The 7,691-nt window shown below is 46.2% G+C and overlaps 1 pseudogene; it reads left to right on the forward strand.

The window, feature by feature from the left end:
• Positions 1-6,951: 6,951 nt before the first annotated feature.
• On the forward strand, positions 6,952-7,057 carry LOC130277899 (U2 spliceosomal RNA; annotated as a pseudogene).
• Positions 7,058-7,691: the final 634 nt, after the last annotated feature.

A 7,691-nucleotide genomic window follows, 5' to 3' on the forward strand; every position in this document is an offset into this window, starting at 1 on the left:
ACCCCTGGCAGCCATCTTGCTATACCCGGAAGGCCTACTCCCATGTATCCTGTGCTTAATCCTGATGGCTCCTACCATGTTCCTCCTACACCCATCCTCCCTCACTCTGTTAATGGGGGGAGGTGGAGGAGCAATTCTCAGAGGACAAGACCAATGTAGCTACCAAAGGGATAGAACCAGCCCTAATGCAGCCACCCCAAGTGGGCGGCTATGCTTCCACTCCGGGGGTTGCCCTTATAGCAGGTGCTCAAGCACCCGTGACCTGTCCAAATTAGCAGGTAGACTTGATTACACCCGGTTGCTTCTGAATGTCACCCTTTAATCCAGCCAGCCTTTCCAAGACCCCTATCAGAAATACCTTTTTTACCCCGAGGCAGCTTGATGGACATGCCCCTTCTGATGCCCCTACTATGTATGCTACTTTTAACCCATCCCAAGCAGCTACCCTTGTATCTCAACTCCCTGACCCAGAGAAACAACCAATGCCCTTTTACCATAGGATCATGGAAATTCAACAATCTTACTCTACTTCATTTAAGGATCTACATAGCCTACATCAGATTAAGGCTGGTGATGTTTACTGGCCAATTATGGAACCTCATCTCTGGAAAGGACACTACCCTGAGGAAGCTACCTACCAGTCAGGCACCTACTTCTGTGAGCGCCTAGTAAAATGGGCCCAAGACAGATTAGCAGATCAAGCAATTAGTGTCCATGATATTGGCCAGGACAAAGGTGAATCTGTTGAAAAATACTATGCCCGACTCAAGCAACTCTTTCATGGTCTTGGATTTGACTCATTCAAAAAATCACATTCACAAATGTTATCCTCTGCTTTTGTTAATGGCCTAAAGGACCCGGTAAAGAATGGCCTTGATCTATCATGCCCAGAATACAGAGTGCTGACACTTGACACCCTACTCTTAGTGGCAAAAGGCTTACAGACTAGCCAAGCTCTCACCAAGAAACCTATCCCTTTTATGATGACTTGGAATCTCCCCACCAACCGACCGCTGCCAGGACGGCAGCACAACCTGTAGTCTGCTACAACTGCCACAAGCCTGGCCACTATAAATGTCATTGCAGGTCCCCAAGAAGATCTGCACCCCCCACAACATCAATACTTGGCCAATTACCAATAGCAACAACCCAATGGCCCACATGGCACTCAAGAGCCCTCTGGATACTTCCCAAACCTAGGGTAAAGACCTAGCCAGGATTTGCTACCATATGGTTTGGGCAAGCCTGTGTCTCACTCACCTTCTATGGCAGTATCCTGAACGAACATGGATGGCCCTCTGGCTAAAGTGACACTACCCATTTAAGGGTACCCTACAACCTTTCTATTAGACACAGGTGCAGCCAGAAGTGTAATTAAGGCCCAACACCTGCCAAATGAAACTTTTCTTTCAAATGTTGATTTGTCATGTGTAGGGGTTGATGGTGTCCCTCAAACTAATCCCCTCACAAAGCCTCTCCGCATAGCCAACTTCCCTCACTTACTGTCTAGATTTGTAGTTTCAGACACTTTTCCACTCAACCTGTTTGGAGCAGACGTTCTCTCCAGACTCCAAGCCTCCATTAAATTTAGCAAAGATGGAACAAGATCCATCTCATCCCCTCTGGAGATTGAGGATGTCTCTGCTGTATGCTCCATCCCGATCATGTTGGCTCTTCATAAAACTCCCACCTCCACAATCCCATCAGATTTCTTGCCCGTATACCAGTCAGTCTCTGGTCAACTGGTGCAGAAGACATTAGCAAAGTTAAGGTCCCACTTGTCATGGTCACTCTCAAGCCTGGAGCCCCACTGCCTAGAAAACCTCAGTACCCACTTAAGATTGCCCAATCTGAGGCCCTCTCTAAACAAGTCCAAATGCTGGTTAGCAATGGGGCTCTCACACCATTCACCCCCCCCCCCCCTACAACATGCCCCTATTCCCAGTCAAGAAAAAGACGTCCAAAGGAGAACCTGAGAAGTACAGGATGGTTCAAGATCTTAGAGCTGTTAATGAAGCCACGGTACTTGACACCCCTATTGTCCCCAATCCCCATACTCTGCTGTCAAGGGTGACCCCTACTGCAAAGTATTTCACTGTTGTCGACCTCAGCAATGCTTTATTTAGCATACCTTTGGATCCCAGATGCTGGCATTTATTCACCTTCACCCATGAAGGACAGCAGTACACTTGGACTGTCATTCCCCAAGGAGCTCAAAACTCACCCAGTCAGTTTTCTAAAGCCATGACTCTCATCCTATCCACCTGGCCAGAACAGAACCCATCCATGGTACTTCTCTGCTATGTGGATAATCTTCTTTTATGTGCTGAGGCCCTCCTATCTGCAGAAAAACATTCTGAAAGTCTCCTCTGTTACCTAGCCGACCAAGGCTGCAAAGCTTTAAAACAGAAACTTTAGTGGTGTTCCACCTCAGTTGTGTTCCTTGGCCACTGAATCTCACAAGGCACCAGGCACCTTACTCAAGACAGAATTCAAGCCATACAGGATATCCCTGTACCAGCAAGACCCAAGGATTTACATGCCTTCCTTGGACTGATCTCCTACTGTCGGTCATGGATCCCAGAAGCCTCTCCATTGATGCAACATTACGATGCTTTGAAGACGGATCTCTTTGACCTCTCTGAGGAGGCTATCTCCAACTTCCTGAAACTTAAGGATTCCATCTCCTCAGCACCTGCACTTCGCCTGCCAGACTATGACAAATCCTTCAAGCTCTTTGTCTCGGAACAACAGGGATATGCCACTGGTGTCCTAGCCTAGTCTCATGGCAGCAGGACAAGCCCTATTGGATATTACTCTTGCAGACTTGATGCTGTGGCCAGAGGAGGCCCTTCCTGCCTTAGAGCTGTCTTTGCTGCACAAGCACTCCTGGACAAAACTTCTGACCTAGTTCTTGGTCATGATCTCATTCTTCTGGCTCCTCATGACATCTCTGCAATTCTTAACCAGACTCAGCCCCAACATCTTTCCACAGCAAGACATCTCAGACTACAGTGCTCACTCTTGATACCTGACAATGTCACCCTCCTAAGATGCAATGTTCTTAACCTCTCCACCCTGCTTTCACTTCCTAAGGGAGGAAATGAAGGTTATGAAGAGGATCAGGGTAACCACTCCGATGATTGTTTTGAGCTGATGAAAATGGAAACAAAACATTTGCCATCTGTAAGTGAAACTCCACTGCCCAATCCAGACCTCACCATCTTTGTGGATGGCTTTGCAGATGAGCATGGGAAATACCATACAGGATATGCTGTCACGACAGATGATACAGTCCTAAAAGCGGAGACCCTACCTCCTACTGTCTCTGCACAGGAAGCTGAACTTCAGGCCCTCATTATGGCAAGCAAATTGGCAGAAGGCAAAACAACGAATATATACACCGATTCCGCTAATGCGTTTGGCGCCACTCGTAATTTTGGATTACTGTTGAAAACCAGAGGCTTCCTGACAGCAGCAGGAACACCAGTAAAGCACAGTATGGCCATCAAGGATCTGATGGATGCCTCACTCCTCCCAACTCAAGTGACAGTTCTGAACTCTAGGGAAGCAAAGAGCAACTACCTAGCAGACTCTGAGGCTCAACAAGCAGCCAGAAACTCACAGGAAGGGAAAAGCAGAGTGAAGGACACCCCAACATTTGCCCTAAAGACCCTACCAGTTGACAAATCCCAGTTGAAAGAACTACAAGAGGCAGCAAGCCCTGAAGAAAAGGACATATGGAAACAGAAAGGAGCTGGGTTGAATAGGAATGACCTATTTGAAAATAACAGGAAGCCCTGCTTATCAAGAAGTATGTACCCAGCAGTGGTGCAGTGGGCACATGGAGCTGCCCACTTGTCAAAAACTCTCATGAATGCCCTAATTCAAAACTACTACACAGCACCAGGAATTACACCACTAACAGACAACTACTGCAAGTCCTGTGCTATTTGTGCAAAGTGCTACCCAGGCCATATGGAGAACACACCCCAAAAACTCTTGGCCAGACCACAGTACCTGTTTCAAAGGATACAGATTGACCACATACAAATGCCAAAGAGCGGAAGATTTAAATATGCCCTTGTGGTGGTGGACATGTTCTCAGGGTGGCCAGAAGCCTACTTAACTACCAAAATGACAGCCAAGGCAACGGCCAAGAAACTCTTCAATTAAATAGTATGCCGGTATGGAGTACCTGAAGTCATAGAATGTGACTAAGGACCTGCTTTCACAGCTACGGTGAAAAAAGAAATCTGGTCTGCCCTAGGAGTCACTTTATCCTTTCACACTCCTTATCACCCCCAGAGCAGTGGAAAGGTTGAAAAAATGAATGGCACCATTAAAACCCAAATGTTGAAAATGTCCCAAGAAACTGGTCTACCTTGGCCTGATAATCTACCCATTGCCCTCTATAGAGTTAGATACACCCCTAGAGGAGTGCATTCCCTATCCCCCTATGAGATTTTGGCACGCCCCAAGATTAGGGTGTTACTATCCTCAGCTGTTACAAGTACAGTCTGATGCACTAACTAATTATGTGGCCGCATTATCAAGGGAGTTGACTAAAATACATGCCCGAGTGTTTTCTTCTATTGCAGATCCTGAAGCAGTTGCTGGGACTCACAAGCTATTGCCTGGTGATTGGGTACTAGTGAAACAGTTTGTGAGAAAGAATCCTCTTGAAACCAGATTTGATGGTCCATTCCAAGTTCTGCTGACCACGTCCACTTCAGTCAAGGTGGAAGGGAAGAACACCTGAATCTACGCTTCCCACTGTAAGAAGGTGCCAACACCAGAAGACGAAGGAACCAGTACAACCCAATCATCCATATCCTTTGTCTAGTATCAATGGCACTAGGTGGCCCAGAGATAGCCATAAGTATGAAAAAGGGACAAATACAGTTCTGGTTTAATTCAGTAAATACCACTGTAGCCACATATGTTTTTGATGCATGTTCAATGTTAACTTGCCCGAGGGGAGCCAATCAATGGAAGTGGTATCGTGAAGGATATGGGGAGGGATATGTGAGTGTCACTGGTGGCCCATGGGGAGAAATTGTAAGTCCTGGTCCGCAGCAGCCTTGAATTCTGGGCCCCCATGGGGTTACAAACCTGAACAGTCCACAGCTACAGACAGCAAGGACAATGAAGATAGACCTTTGTTAGACCGCATGAAGTTGGTTAAAACAGGGCCTGGTATGTGGCTAGTACTAGCCATTTAGAATCCAGTCCCCAGTGATGCAGGGACTTATGTTCTTGGTTGGTGGTTAGGAGGGACTAACCAAGGTCTCCAGAAAAGGTTTGAAATTAAGGATATATATAGCTCAGGGGAATGGAGAGACCCAAATGCACCCCTAATCCATTCTATAGAACAACATGTCCAGTCCTACAAGAAAATGGTAGCTATAGCAAATCCCACCTTTGAGCTGTTGCTTTCCGCTGCGCAATGATGAGTGGCGTCCTCAACGCGACGTCACCGTCAGTGGCCCGGCGCACAGTGACAGCTCAGGACACCGCCAGAGCCAGAAGTAGGCCTTAGATATGATTTTCGCTGAAAAAGGAGGGGCATGTAAAATGTTTGAGGATACCTGTTGTGCATAAATCTCAGATAACACAGGACCCAATGGTAAAGTAACCATAGCCATAAAAAACAATATTTTAATAGAATGGGGGGTTAACAAAAGATGTTGATTCAAATAGGAATAACAATTCTAACAATTCTTATCATTTATCTTGCATTTATCATCTGTTGTGTGCTGCCATGCCTAAAGAAGATGTGTGAAAAAGCCATGGACAATGCTACTCCTATGATGACAAACCTTGACTATGAAGAATACCATGATGAACCATATACCCCATTACAGAAATTCCCGATCAAGATTGAACTGTTTGCAGAGAGATATGGGTCATGTCAACCTGATATTTTGGATATTTGAGAATAAGAACAAAGTTAATAATTGCTTAGCGCTTAGATGAAAAACAAGTCAAACTTGCACATGACCAAAACTATGTACACAGAGACTAACACACACACGTCACTAATAATTAATCGATAATGTGGGTGGTAATTTATGTTAATTCGGAAGTCTTTATAAAACCCTGTGTTACGCTGTAATAAAGGAAGAGAGAATTTAACCCTGAACAGATCGTGTCAGTTTCTGTTATTCACTCCGATGCATGAATCAACTTTAATAATAATTGATTTAGAAGGGAAAAGATATCCACTAGGTCCTGAAGGAGAGATCTACTTCAGTATCACTACTCATTAGATTTATGACTTGTTGTTTTTTCGACTTTGTTTCTCTGATATTGAGTGATGGAGCGGAGTGTTAGTCTAGCATGTGGTACGGTGTATGGCTTAAGGAACCTGTGCTGTATATTGTACTGTCATGCTTTGTGCGATTGTAATTTATTGTATGACTTGTAATGACTACTAAATGACGAATAAAGCTCTTTCAATACCTTTTACTATAGATTTCCGTGGAGAGGAATGAAACTGAGTTTCGTAGCAATTTTTGCACGCTCCGGCTTTTGCCGGAGCTTTCCTTCTTTGGTCAGAAAAATAGAAAATGCCTTCTCCTGCAGCTTCTCTGATGCCAGTCGGTTGCCTCATTTGCATCAAGCAAGCACTTGGACCCGTCTCCTGCAGTGGAGTGCAGTGCTTAGCTGGAGAAGGGGACAACAAGTTCCAGGCTGCTCACCACCTAGTAGCCGAAGGAATGGAGGATTCTGGGACAGATGTGACCTTTGCCTGGTTCGCAGCCGTTTGGGGGGAGGGGGGGTTGTCATGCAGTGAAACCCCCATCCCCACTCCTTTCCAGATGTTGGGAGCTCTCCCCGGCTTAGCACAGGATGGGAACCATAGCGGTAGTATCGGGAAAGCACTGCTTGGTATGCTCAAGTTTCTCTTCATATCGTAAAAATCTTTTGCCTTTTACTAAAGATTGCATCGCTTCTCGGCCTTTTGGGTAAGATCAAGTGTAGTATCTGTTCTTATCAGTGTCAGAACAGGGGCACTGATATAGGATGGATGCTGCATGGAGAGGGAAGGTGTACCAGGGCGTTCCGGGGCTGGTTCTGAGGAATCAGCTTGACGGCTACCCCGATGTGAACTGTTTCCTCTGGGTCTCGCCATGAGGCTGAGAGGGTCTAGAGCCAAGGTTCTTTAGTGCTTAGTACTTTAGGAGAATTGGCTCACTGAGTAGAAGCACGGGCACCATGAACTCTTCACCTTGTGGCACTCACCTCTTGATTCCCGGCCTTCTGACTAGGATCAGAGAATTTTTTTTATAGATCCGGCCTGATGTCCGGGCAGTATAACTGCACACATTCACTTATTTCTTTCTTTTTGTCACTGTGTAACTTTTTGTGTGTTGTGTGTTCACAGGATTGTTGGGATGTGGTAGCCCTTCTGTGTGTCCATCCTAGCGGTTTAGGGGAGGTGTGTGTGGCGATCAGGTTCCTCACCTCCCTGCAAAAACCCCGGGTACTCCTGCATGGGCAGGGTACCAACCGTTTACGGCTCTGCATGAAGATACCTTGGTTAACGCCAAGGAAGATGCCGGGAGCATTTGTGGTCCCTTAGTAGCTTCGGCAAAAAGGGACATTGAACCTGGAACCTTGCAGGTACCTTTTAGTCTGGAGGTGAAAGGTAAGGTTTGTTGGGGGGCCTCTCTCCCGTCGGAGAA

Source organism: Hyla sarda, chromosome 6 (assembly GCF_029499605.1).
Source record: "Hyla sarda isolate aHylSar1 chromosome 6, aHylSar1.hap1, whole genome shotgun sequence".
Lineage (NCBI taxonomy): Eukaryota > Metazoa > Chordata > Amphibia > Anura > Hylidae > Hyla > Hyla sarda.